Source organism: Zalophus californianus, chromosome X (assembly GCF_009762305.2).
Source record: "Zalophus californianus isolate mZalCal1 chromosome X, mZalCal1.pri.v2, whole genome shotgun sequence".
Lineage (NCBI taxonomy): Eukaryota > Metazoa > Chordata > Mammalia > Carnivora > Otariidae > Zalophus > Zalophus californianus.
The window spans coordinates 25,501,255-25,515,460 of record NC_045612.1 but is presented as its reverse complement, the minus strand read 5'-3'; the positions used below and the strand labels follow the sequence as shown (position 1 = coordinate 25,515,460).

At 34.8% G+C, this 14,206-nt stretch overlaps 1 pseudogene; it reads left to right on the top strand.

Annotated features, from left to right (window-relative positions):
* The first annotated feature begins 1,368 nt into the window (after positions 1–1,368).
* LOC113930502 lies at positions 1,369–13,449 on the top strand (annotated as a pseudogene).
* The last annotated feature ends 757 nt before the right edge of the window (positions 13,450–14,206 follow it).

The window sequence follows — 14,206 nt, the reverse complement described above, 5'->3', positions numbered from 1 at the left end:
GAATATTAAATTTTCAACTGAGCCACTGTGAGGGATTTATCACAATAGGACTCAGTAACTTGGATGTACAAAATTTTTCAAAAATGTAGCACTGGGTGTTATACACAACTAATGAATCATTGAACATTATATCAAAAACAAATGATGTACTATATATTGGCTAATTGAATTTAAATTTAAAAATGTATAATTAAACCTCTTGACACCCACTATTTATGTCCCTATCATCTATCTATCTATCTATCTATCTATCTATCTATCTATCTATCATCTATGCAAAGATCAGTTTTCCACTGAATTGAGAAGACCAGTTGTTCTTTTGATTAATGCTTGTAATGTCTTTGAAAAGAAACCATTATTATAGAGAATATGGAAAAATATTTGAATAATAGGGACTTAAGACTAATTCAGTTATTTCAAGACATAATTTAACCTGCCATTTTTTTTCTCTTGAATAACAAAAACAAGGTGGCCGGCTTGGACATTTAAAAAAAGGAAATTGAGAAAACAAAGGATCCTTCTAATTTTGCCACACTGATTTCTTTAGCAGATACCCAAAAAATCATTATATCTTGTATTTTAAAATTCTAGATACCTGCGGTAATGTAGTGAGAAGAGTACAAAGCTGATAATCAGAATCAAATTCTTTGATCATATACTAGCAATGTAATCTTGGACATATTATTTATGAGTTCTGGATCTAATTCCTCATTCATAAAATAGGATAGTAGTATATACTCTATGATGGGGTTGCTCAGAGAATTGAATGAGATAGTAGATGTGAAAAAACACTGAATGTATTAGGCATTAATGTAAACCTTAATTTAATTTAAAATAACTTAAAATAATCTTATACATTCATTCAAACACATTTCTTTGTACTTACATACAGTGGTAAACAAAAAGATCTTCACAAATCTGTATTCTTCTTGGTAAACACTGTAATGCAAGGGGACATGTAACAGACAAACACAATACATTAAAAGGTGGTAAGTCCTACAGAGGAAAGTAAGCTGTAAAATAGTAAAGGCTGTTGAAAAGTAGAGTAATTGATGTAACTTTGAGTAAGCAAATCAGAAAAGGCCTCATTGAAAAGGCTACAAAGATCTGAAGGGAGCAAATGAAGGAGCTATATGGATATATTATAGAAGTGTGCTCCAAACAAAGTGAACAGCAAATGCAGTAACTGTGAAGCAGAACTATGTCTGAGTGCCGGAGAACAATGATGCCATTTTAATAAGAGTGACATTCATTTGGGGAAAAGTAGTATGAGATTAGAAAGATAAAGGGGCCCATATTATATAGAACCCTGTAAGCCATTTTAAGGATTTTGTATTTTATTTTAAATAATTTGAGAAGAGAAGCCATATGGGTTGGATTATATTTAGCAGAATACAAGAGGACATAGGTGGAGACAGTTTTAGCAGTGATCCAGAAAAGAGGTAATGCTGGCAACAGAACATTATCAATGGAGGTGGAGAGAAGTGGTCTGATTCTAGATACTTTAAAATATTGACTTAATTCAGTATTTTCAATATTAACTATATTGGTGGCTCCAAATAATGAAGTTTCTTCCTCCACTTAGTCCTTTGTGGCTTGGTTAAAAAAAAAAAGTCTAACAAAGAGGGGAGGAGTTAAGATGGGAGAGGAGTAGGGGGACCCTAAGTTTGTCTCGTTCCTCAAATACAACTAGATATCAAATCATTCTGAACACCCAAGAAATCAATCAGAGATCTGAGAAAACAAAGTCTACAAGTAGAGAAACAACCACTGTTTCGAAGATAGGAGGTAAGGAGACTTGAATCCACTGTGATATAGCTGAGGATACACAGAGGAAAAGGAGCCTGCTTAAGGAAGCTACTGCAAAGTATTATAAGCAGCAGAGGGCAAAATCAGAACTTTTGGAAGTCTGTCACAGTCGAGGATATGCCTGGCTTAAAGGTGCCCAAGTGGTGAAGCTGGTCAGAATCCCAGGTGTGACAACATGGTCTCAGGATCCCTGGGGTTGCAAGAAGAATAGGTGACACCTGCATGCACAGAGTTCCCAGGCATAGGAGCAGGGAAGCCAGCTCAGAACAGCGAGTCTAGGTGCAGACTTTCTGCTCTGTGTTGCCATAAAGTGAGAGCCACTCTACAGTCATGTGACCACTTTCCTGGGATAGGTCCAGCAAAAGGCAAAAGTGTGGTGAGACCCACACTCCCAGAACAAGTGTGGGTCGTTGCCACGGGAGTCTCTAAAATTTAGAGTTTTAAAACTCAGTCGTGTCTCTGAGATAAAAATGCTCAGTTACAGGCCAAGTGAACACAGAGTTCTGATGGAAACCAGGGACAGAAGAGTGATTTATTGCTTTTCCATGAGGACTCACTGAAGAGTGGGCAGCACAAATTTTCAGTTCTGGGCTAGAGAGCAGGGCACAATATTCATCCCAGTCATCAGTGCTGAAAGCCTTCAGGGAACAAAACAGCACCACTTAGTGGAGTCCAGAGCCACTTACACTAAATCCTGCCCCTGTGCACTGAAGGGGCATTTCCCCTAGGGCAAGTCCACCTGAAAAGCAGAAATAGGCCTCTCCCCAGAAGACCAGCACAAACAACTCACTCTCACCAGGTTTACTGATCATAGAGGGCTGCAAAACTTCAGCTCTTGGGAAAACATATATAGCATTCTTTGTATTTTTATTTTTTAGTCTTTTAGTATTATTTTTTCATTTATTTTCTTATTTTTTCAATTCTTTTTCATTTTTTATTTTATATGTACTTTATATATATAATTTTTGTTTCCTTTCATTGCATTTTATATATATAGTGTTTTTCTTTTGTTCTTATTTTGGGATCTAGTTTCTTTTAACAAGCAGACCAAAACACACCCATGATCAAGTTTTCTTTTTTCCCCTGTTGTTGTTATTGTTTTTGTTCTTTTTCTCTTTCTTTCTTTCTTTCTTTCTTTCTTTCTTTCTTTCTTTCTTTCTTTCTTTCTTTCTTTTTCTTTCTTTCTTTCTTTCTTTCTTTCTTTCTTTCTTTCTTTCTTTCTTTCTCTTTCTTTCTTTCTTTCTTTCTTTCTTTCTTTCTTTCTTTCTTTCTTTCTTTCTTTTTTTCTTTTCTGGACAAAATGACAAAACAGAGAAATTCACCCCAAAAGAAAGAACTGGAGGTAGTACTCACTGCCAGGGATTTAATCAATACAGATATAAGTAAGATGTCTGAACTATAATTTAAAACAATGATTTTAAGTTACTAGCTGGGCTTGAAAAAACGACAGAAGACACTAGAGATACCTTACAATAGAGACAGAAGAACTAAAATCTAGTCAGGCCAAAATTAAAAATGCTATTACTGAGATGCAGTCCCAAGTGGAAGTCATAAAAATGAGGATGAACAAATCAGAAGAGCGAATCAGTGATACAGAAGATAAAAGGATGGAAAATATGGACGCTGAAAAGAAGAGGGAAAGAAAACTATTAGATCACAGAGGTAGATTAGGGAACTCAGCAATTCCATAAAGTGAAATAATATCCATATTATAGGAGTCCCAGAAGATGAGGAATGGGAAAAAGGGGCAGAAGTTTATTTGAACAAATTATAGCTGAGAACTTCCCTAATCTGGGAAAGGAAACAGGCATTCAAATTCAAGAGGCACAGAGAACTACCCTCAAAATCAACAAAAATAGGTCAACACCTCGACATATTATAGTGAAGCTTGCAAATTACAAAGATAAAGAGAAAATCCTGAAAGCAGCTCAGGACAAGAGGTCCTTAACTACAAGGATAGACACATAAGGCTGGCAGCAGCCCCGTCCACAGAGACATGGCAGGCCAGAAAAGACTAGCATGACATATTCAAATGCTAAATTGGAAAAATGTGTGGCCAAAAATACTTTATCCAACAAAGCTGTCATTCAGAATAGAAGGAGAGATTAAGAGTTTCCAGGACAAACAAAAAGTAAAGAAAGTTTTGAACACTAAACAAGCCCTGCAAGAAATATTAAAAGGGATCCTTTGAGTGGAGAAAGCCCCCAAAGTAACAAAGACCAGAAAGGAAGAGAGACAATCTATAGGAACAGTGACTTTACAGATAATACAATGGCACTAAATTAATATCTTTCAATAATTACTCTGAATGTAAATGGACTAAACGTTCCAATCAAAAGACATAGGATATCAGAATTGATAAAAAAAAAACAAGATTGATCGATATGCTGCTTATGAGAGACTCATTTTAGACCCAAAGACACCTCCAGATTGAAAACTGAGGGGTTGGAGAACAATTCATCATGCTAATGGACATCAAAATAAAGCTAGAGTAGCCATCCTTCCATCAGACAAACTAGATTTTATTTTTTTTAAAGATTTTATTTATTTGACAGAGAGAACACAAGTAGGGGGAGCAGCAGGCAGAGGGAGGAAACAGGGTCCCTGCTGAGCAAGGAGCCCAGTGTGGGACTTGATACCAGGACCCTGGGATCATGACCTGAGCTGAAGGCAGATGCTTAACTGACTGAGCCATCCAGGCATCCCCAGAAAAACTAGATTTTAAACCAAAGACTGTAATAAGAGATGAAGAAGGACACCATATCATAATAAAGTGGTCTATCCAACAAGAAGACCTAACAATTATAAATACTTATTCCCCTAACTTGGGAGCAGCCAAATATATAAATTAATTAATAAAATTTAAAGAAAAACCTTATCAATAATACAATAACAGTAGGGGACTTTAACACCCCACTCACGGCAAAGGACAGATCATCTAAGCAGAAGATCAACAAGGAAACAAGAGCTCTGATGACACACTGGACTAGATGGACTTCACAGGTATGTTCAGAACATTTCATCCTAAAGCAACAGAATACACATTCTTTTTGAATGCACATGGAACATTCTCCAGGATAAATCACATACTGGGTCACAAATCAAGTCTCCACCACTACAAAAAGACTGAAATCATACCATGCATATTTTCAGACCACAATGCTGTGAAACTTGAAGTCAATCACAAGAAGAAATTTGGAGGGGTGCCTGGGTCGCCCAGTTGGTTAAGCAGCTGCCTTCACTTTAGGTCATGACTCCAGGATGCTGGGATCTAGTCCCACATTGGGCTCTTGCTCAGTGGGGAGCTGCTTCTCCCACTGCCTGCTCCATCTACTGCTCCCTTTGCTTGTGCACTCTCTCTCTCTGTGACAAGTGAGTAAAATCTTTAAAAAAAGAAGTTTGGAAGGACCACAAATACATGGAGGTTAAAGAACATCCTACTGAAGAACAAATGGGTCAACCAGGAAATTAAAGAAGAATTAAAAAATACATGGAATCAAATGAAAGTGAAAATACGACCTTCTGGATGTAGCAAAGGTGGTCCTAAGAGAGAAGTATGTAGCAATACAGGTCTTCCTTAAGAAACAAGAAAAGTCTCAAATGCACAACCTAACTTTACACCTAAAGGAGCTGGAAAAAGAAAAGCAAATAAAGTGTAAATTCAGCAGGAGAAAAGATATAATAAAGATTAGAGCAGAAATCAATGATATAGAAATAAGTAGAAGAGATCAATGAAAATAAGAGATGGTACTTTGAAAGAATTAATGAGATCAGTAAACCCCTAGTCAGACTTATCAGAAAGGAAAGGGAAAAAACCCAAGTAAATAAAATCATGAATGAAAGAAGACAGATAACAACCAACACTGAAGAAATACAATTATGAGAGAATATTATGAGCAATTATATACCAACAAATAAGGAAATCTGGAAGAAATGGATAAATTCCTAGAAACATATAAACTACCAAAACTGAAACATGAATAGAAAACCTGAATAGACCCATAACCAGCAAAAAAATTGAATCAGTAATAAAAAATCTCCCAATAAACAAGATTCTAGGGCCAGATGGCTTCCCAGGGGAATTCTACCAAACATTTAAAGAAGGATTAATACCTGTTCTGAAACAGTTCCAAAAAATAGAAATGGAAGGAAAACTTCCAAACCAGTCTATGATGCCAGCATTGCCTTGATCCCAAAAGCAAAGACCCCACCAAAAAGGAAAATTATAGACCAATATCCCTGATGAACATGGATGCCAAAATTCTCACCAAGATGTTAGCTAATAAGATCTAACAGTACATTAAAAGGATTATTCACTACAACCAAGGGGGATTTATTCATAGGCTGCAGGAGTGGTTCAACATTCACAAATCAATCAACATGATACACCACATTAATAAAAGGATAAGAACCATATGATCCTCTCAATAGATACAGAAAAAGCATTTGTCAAAATACAGCATCCTTTTTTGATAAAAACCTTTCACCCTGTATGGATTGAGGGAACGTACCTCAACATCATAAAGTCCATATATGAAAGACCCACAGCAATAACATACTCAATGGGGAAAAACAGAGCTTTTCCCCAAGGTCAGGAACACAGCAGGGATGTCCACTCTCATCACTGTTTTTCAACATAGTACTAGAAGTCCTAGCCTCAGCTATCAGACAACAAAAAGAAATAAAATGCATCCAGATTGGCAAAGAAGTCAAACTTTTATTCTTCACAGATGACATGATACTCTATGTAGAAAACCCAAAAGACTCCACCAAAAAATTGCTAGAACTGATACAGGAATTCAGCAAAGTCACAAAATATAAAATCAAAGCACAGAAGTCAGTTGTATTTCTGTACATTAATGATGTAGCAGCAGAAAGTGAAATCAAGGAATCAGTCTCATTTACAATTGCACCAAGAACCATGAGATACCTAGGAATAAATCTTACCAAAGAAGTAAATGATCTGTACTCTGAAAACTATAGAACACTCATGAAGGAAATTGAGGAAGATACAAAGAAAGTGAAAAACATTCCATGCTTATGGGTTGGAAGAACAGATATTGTTAAAATGTCTGTGCTACCCAAAGCAATCTACACATTCAAAGCAATCACTATCAAAATACCATCAACATTTTTCACAGAGGTGGGACAAACAACCCTAAAATTGATATGGAACCAGAAAAGACACCTAATAGCCAAAGCAACATTGCAAATGAAAAGCAAAGCCAGAGGCATCACAATTCCAGACTTCAAGCTGTATTACAAAGCTGTTATCATCAAGACAGTATGGTACTGGCACTAAAAGAGACACATAGATCAGTGGAACAGAATAGAAAGCCCAGTAATGGACCCACACCTATATGATCAACTAATGTTTGACAATGCAAGAAAGAATATCCAATGGAAAAAAGACAATCTCTTCAATAAATGGTGTTGGGAAAATTGGACAGCAACACGTAGAAGAATGAAACTGGACCACTTTCTTACCACTTTCTCAAAAATAAACTCAAAATGGATGAATGACCTACATATGAGAGAGGAAACCATAAAAATCCTAGAGGAGAACATAGGCAACAACTTAGACTTTGGCTGCAGCAAATTTTCCTAAGCATGCCTCCAAAGGGAAGGAAAACAAAAGCAACAATGAACTATTTTGACTTCATCAGGATTAAAGCTTTTTCACAGCAAAGGAAACAATCAACAAAACTAAAGGGCAACCTATGGAACGGGAGAAGATATTCAGAAATGAGATATCAGATAAAGGGCTAGTATCCAAAATCTATAAAGAACTTATCAACTCAACACCCAAAAAACAAAAAAATTCAGTCAAGAAATGGACAGAAGACATGAACGACATTTCTCCAAAGAAGACGTACAAATGGCTAGCAGACACATGAACAAATGCTCAACATTGCTTGGCATCAGGGAAACACAAATCAAAACTGCGATGAGATACCACCTCACATCAGTCAGAATGGTTAAAATTGAGCAACTCAGGAAACAATAGATGTTGGCAAAAATGTGGAGAAAGAGGAAACCTCATAGACATTGGCAAGGATGTGGAGAAAGGGGAACCCTCTTATGCTGTTGGTGGGAATGCAAACTGGAGCAGCCCCTGTGGAAAACAGTATGGAGGTTCCTCAAAAAGTAAAAAATAGAACTACTGTATGACCCAGCAATTGCACTTCTAGGTATTTATCCAAAGGATACAGGGGCACCTGGGTGGCTCAGTTGTTAAGCACCTGCCTTAGGCTCAGATCATGATCCCAAGGTCCTGGGATCGAGCCCCGCATTGGGCTCCCTACTCAGCGGGAAGCTGATTCTCTCCCTCCCACTCCCCTTGCTTGTGTTCCTGCTCTCACTATCTCTCTCTGTCAAATAAATAAAATCTTAAAAACAAAAACAACAACAACAACAAAGGATACAAAAGCAGTGATTCGAAGAGGCACATGTACCACAATGTTTATAACAGCAATGTCCACAATAGTCAAAACATGGAAAGAGCCCAGATGTCCATCAACAGATGAATGAATAAAGAGGTGGTACACACACACACACACACACACACACACAAACACACACACACACACACACACAATGGAATAATACTCAGCCATCAAAAACAATGAAATCTTGCCATTTGCAACAACGTGGAGGGAACTAGATGGTATTATGCTAAGCAAAACAAGTCAGTCAGAGAAAGAAAAATACTATATGATTTCACTCATTTGTGGAATTTAAGAAACAAAACAGATGAACATAGGGGACTTAATGACTTAATTACTCATTTTAAGCATTTTGATGAGTGTATAATGATATTGCACCATGGCATTGGTTTTTGTTTCTCTGATGACTAATGAAAAACATCTTTTCATATGTTAATTGGACATTTGATTATGCTCTTTTGTGAAGTGCTTGTTCAAGTATTTTGTCAATTTTGGGGGGGCACTGTTTGCTTTTCTTATTGATTTGTGAGAGTTATTTACATATTCTGGATACAAGTCCTTTTTCAGATACATGGATTGCAAAAGTATTTTCCACTGTTGCTTGACTTTGTACTTTTTAAAATTTTCTTTTGATAAACAGAAGTTTTAAAGTTTTTTTCTTGTTTAACACTTTTGGTGTTCTCTTGAAAAAAAAGATCTAATCTATTTACATTTCACATTTAGTAACACATCCGCAAGTAATTTATTTTTGTGTATGACAGATTGGAGGCAAGATTAGTTTTTTTCCCCATATGAGTAATTAAGTCATTTGTTGAAAATTTTATTTTCTTCACATTTTACTGCAGGTATCCATATACATGTGGTACTATTTCTGGACTCACTATACTGTTTCACTGTTCTATATTACTAATAGCACACTGTCTTATTATAGCTTTATAATAATATTTTATATCTAGTAATTAAGTCCTCCAGCTTTGTTCCTATTCTTTATTGCATTGCTTATTTTTGTCCCTTTGTATTTCCATGTAGATTTATAATCAGATTGTCAATTTCTATAAAAAAAACCTTCTATGATTATTAGGATTCAGTGAATGGATCAATTTGTTGGAAAAGTAACATTATTATAATATTGCATATTCTTATATATGAACATGTTAAATTTCTCTACTTATCTGGGTCTTTAATTTCTCTAAAAAAAGTTTTCTAATTTTCATTTTACAGTCCCTGCACATGTTTCATTATATTTATCCTAGGGATTTGATATTTTTGGTATTACTAATTTTTTTTTAATTTTAAACTTCATTTTCTAATTGTAGTTGTTATATATATAAATAAAGTGTTTGAAATACTGAGCTTGTATCAAATAATCTGCTCAATTAACTTATACTAGTTGTAAATCATTTTGGACTGTCTACTTCCACAGTCATGTAAAATTAACTCTACAAATAAGGAAAACTACTTCTTCCCTTCCAATTTCTGTCTTTTATTTTTTCTTCTTGCTTAATAGCACTGACTAGGATCTCCACCACAATATATAAAGGAAGTGGTAAGAACTGGTATCCATGCATGCAATGTTCTTATTCTTAGAAGAATTCAGTTCAATTTTTCGTCACTTAATTTAATATTTGCTACAGCTTTTATTGTAGATTTTTTTAGATTTAAGAAAGTTCCCTTCAGTTCCTATCTTGGTAATCTTTATCATGAATAAATGTTGAATTTTATCAAATATTTGTTCATGATAGTGTCATTTTATCCTTTTTCTGTTATTACAAGAAATTATGATTACTGATTTTTTCATTGAATTCTTACTGATTTTTGTTTGTTAAACCAATCTTGCACCCTGGAACAAACTTCACTTGATTATGATGTAATGTCTTTTTGCATATATCAGGATTCAGTTTGCTAATATTTTGTTCAGAATTTTTGCATCAGTGGATAAAAGAATGATCCAAATATATGTGTTATAGAGGAGATAACATTTTAGATCTAAAGTCACATATTGTTTTAATCTAAAAGGTATAACGAGAAATACCATGCAAAGGGGATCCAAAAGAAAGCTGGACTGGGCATACTAATGTGAGATAAAATAGACTTGAAGGTACAAAATGTTCCTAAAGACAAAAAAGGCAAATTTTATAATGATGAGATGGTCAATTCTTCTAACATAACAATTATATACGTAAATTTATCAGATAAATTATTGTTATTATTGGATTGTCTATTCTCTCTCAAATTATTTGTTTCTACAAATAATTTCTACAATTATTTGTAGAAACAAATAATTTGAGAGAGAATAGACAATCCAATAATAACAACAGGGCACATAAATACCTCACTTTGATAAATGGATGAAACAGCTAGAAATAGGGACACCTGGATGGCTCAGGTGGTTGAGCCTGACTCTTGATTTTGGCTCAGGTCATTATCTCAGGGTCCTGAGATTGGGCCCTGCATCGTGCTCTGTGCTCAGCAGGGAGTCTGCTTAAGGATTTTTCCCTTTGCCCCTTTCTCTCTCTCTCTCTCTCTCTCTCTAAAATAAATAAATAAATCTTTACAAAAGAAAGACAGCTAGAAACAAGGAAATAGGAGACTTGAACAACACTATAAACCAACTAGGTCTACTAGATATCTGTAAAACAATCCCTCCCATAACAGCAGAATAAACTTTCTTTTCAAGTGAAGATGGAATAGTCTCTAGAATAGATATGTTAAGCCAAAAAATAAGCCCAATAAACTTAAAATGATTTAAATCATATAAAATATGTTCTCTGATTGCAACTGAATTATGGCTTTACAGAAATAAAAAATGAAGATAACAATATGATAAATATATGTCAAAAAAGTCAGTTAACTAGATGAAATGGACAGATTTCTAAAAGGGCACAAACTATTGAAATAAGCTCAAGAAGAAAATATTAGAGAAAAACGTTAAGAAGTTCAGATAATCAGTTCAGGTGGCCCAATATCTAATGAGAGTCCAAAAAAAAAAAAAAAAAGAGAATAGAAAACATAGAGAAGAGGAAATTATGAAAGTAATAACAAAATTTTCTTAAAGTGAAGAACATGAGCCTTCAGATTTTAAGGCTCATTATGTACCCAGCATAATAAATGAAATAAATAAATACTTACAAAACAAAAATAGACAAAAAGATCTAAACCTAATTGCAACCCTTTGAAAATTTGAAATCTCCAGTTTGTGCCCTTTTAGAAATTTGTCTATTTCATATAGTTAATGGATTTTTTGACATACAAGTATTCATATTGTTATCTTATAATCATTTTTTATTTCTGTAAAGCCATAATTCAATTGCAAGGATAAAAAGAAATTTCTAGAGAAACTTATACAAGACAAAAAAAGCAAACAAATCATTTATAAAAAAGCAGTACTCAAACTTGCGTCAGACTTTTCACCAACACTGGATAAAAATGCCTTTCGTGTTCTGATGTAAAATGTTTTTAATTTATAATTCTTCATCAAGGCAAACTATGAAGCCAATGGTAGGGCATAATAAAAAATATTTGCACATACAAAGACACAAAAATCAGCATCTTACACCTTCTTTCTTATGATAGTTCTTGACTCTATAATTTCGTGAAACAAATGGAACAAGGAAGAGAAACACATTGTATCATATGGATTAATCTCATCTAGTTTAAGTTGATTTTTTGCTTATCTGTAAGTTTTGAAGGGTTAATACTATTAAATGTATTAAGTAAAGATAAATGATGTTCTGTAACCATGGGTTCATGGGGCAGAGTATTATATTCTGTTAGCATTGTTTCATAATTATTGGATTGATGATTTGCAATGAGTTTTGGTGAGGCTTGGGAAATTTTGTTGGTTAAGCCTAGTCATATAGCTAGTATGTGCTTACATAACCAGCTTACTATAAAAGACCCCTACAATAAATAGACTTTGGGCTTCCTGGTACCAAGACACTTTGCATCCATGCTGGTAAGCATTTGAGATCTGGAGACAAAGCAGCCTGTGATTTCTTCCATGGAGGAGAATGAGAGCATAGTGAGTGAATGCCTGCTTCCTCAGCTGTGTGGGATACTGCTGAAGAGGCCCACTTCTTTTTCAGTCCACCCAGTATACTAAAGTGACCTGTACAACTGAGGGGCTGAGAGAGTCTGGGATCACAGCAGCCAGTGTTGAGAACTCATTAAAGAGGCATGGATCCTATACTGCTTTATGGACTTCATCAAGATATCTGTCCACAAGCCAATGGGGACACCTTACGAAAAGAGCCAAGAGATTCCTTGAGAAGAGAGAACCGAAACTCAGTGAAAATATTAAAAATGCTATGCTGATTAAGGGGGGAATGCAAATTCCATGGTGACACAAGTACTTAAAGATGTGTATGCACTGAAAAAACCGTATGGAGTTCTGCATAAAAAGAATTCTTTTCAAAGAAGTCAGATTGTTCTTTATTTATGTTTGGCTCCCATAATAAGAAGCAGCCAAATAATCTAGTAATAGGTTGTATGTATGACTACCATGTGCTGGATATGATTGAGTTGGGTATCGAGAAGTTTGTCTCTCTAAAAGATATTAGGAATAGTAAATGTCCTGAGGGAACAAAACCCATGTTAATATTTGCTGGTGAAGATTTGATGTAACAGAAGACTACAAAAGGCTAAAAAGTCTTCTTATTGATTTCTTCAGAGGCCCCACAGTACCAAATATCCGCCTGGCTGGTTTAGAGTATGTTCTGCACTTCACTGCATTGAATGGGAAGATTTACTTTCGAAGCTATAAGTTGCTGTTGAAGAAATCTGGTTGTAGAACACCAAGGATTGAATTGGAAGAGATAGGGCCCTCATTGGATCTGGTTCTGAGGAGGACACATCTGGCATCAGATGATCTTTATAAATTATCTATGAAAATGCCAAAAGCGCTCAAGCTAAAGAAGAAGAAAAATGTCTCCCATGATACTTTTGGTACAACTTATGGAAGGATTCATATACAGAAGCAAGACCTAAGCAAACTACAAACCAGGAAAATGAAGGGGTTGAAGAAGCGACCTGCAGAAAGGATAACAGAAGACCAAAAGAAAAATTCAAAGAGAATTAAAAAAAACTGATGGAACTTAGCCAGTGACTATAATGTTATTGTAGTCTGTTTACTTAAGAGAATTATCAATCATCAGTCATTTCTAAGTTTCTTAAAGATTTTATTAAATATTTTTGTAGCATGGTAAAAAACAAAAAAACAAAAAAACACCAACAACAGACTTGATAAAGCAGAATAAAGAAGCTGTGAACATGAAGACAGTGCATTTGAAATTATCCAGTCAGAGGAGAAAAAGGAAAGAAGAATAAAAGAGTGAGGAAAGCTTACATGAAGTATAGGAACCCATCAAGTGAAATAATAAAAAAATACAAACTGATGGAACAAAACAAAGAGCCCAGAAATAAACCCACAAATATGTAGTCAACAGATTTTTGAGAAGGGTGTGAAAAATACACAATATTAATAGGATAAAAGATAAAAAAGCACATGATCACTTTAGCAGATGGTGACAAATTATTTGACAAAATCCAACACTTCCTGATAAAAACAATCAACAAAATAGCAGTAGGAAGGAACTTCCTCAACCTGAATAAGGGTGTCTATAAAAGGTAGCATAATATTTAAAGGTGAAGTACTGAATGATTTATGTTAAGAGCAGAAACAAGGTAAGGAGGCTTTGTTTTCAGTACATCTATTCAACATTGCCCTAGAAGTTCTAGTGAGGGCAACTGGGCAAGAAAATAAAATTAAAATGATCCAGATTGAAAAGAAAGAAGTAAAACTATCTCCATTCATATATATATATATATATATATATATATATAAAATACTATCTTCATGGATGGTGATAAATATATTTTATATTTTTCCTTCCTTCTAAGATAGAAAAATTGGACTCATAAAAAAAGACTGAAAATTATTCTTTTAAGACTGG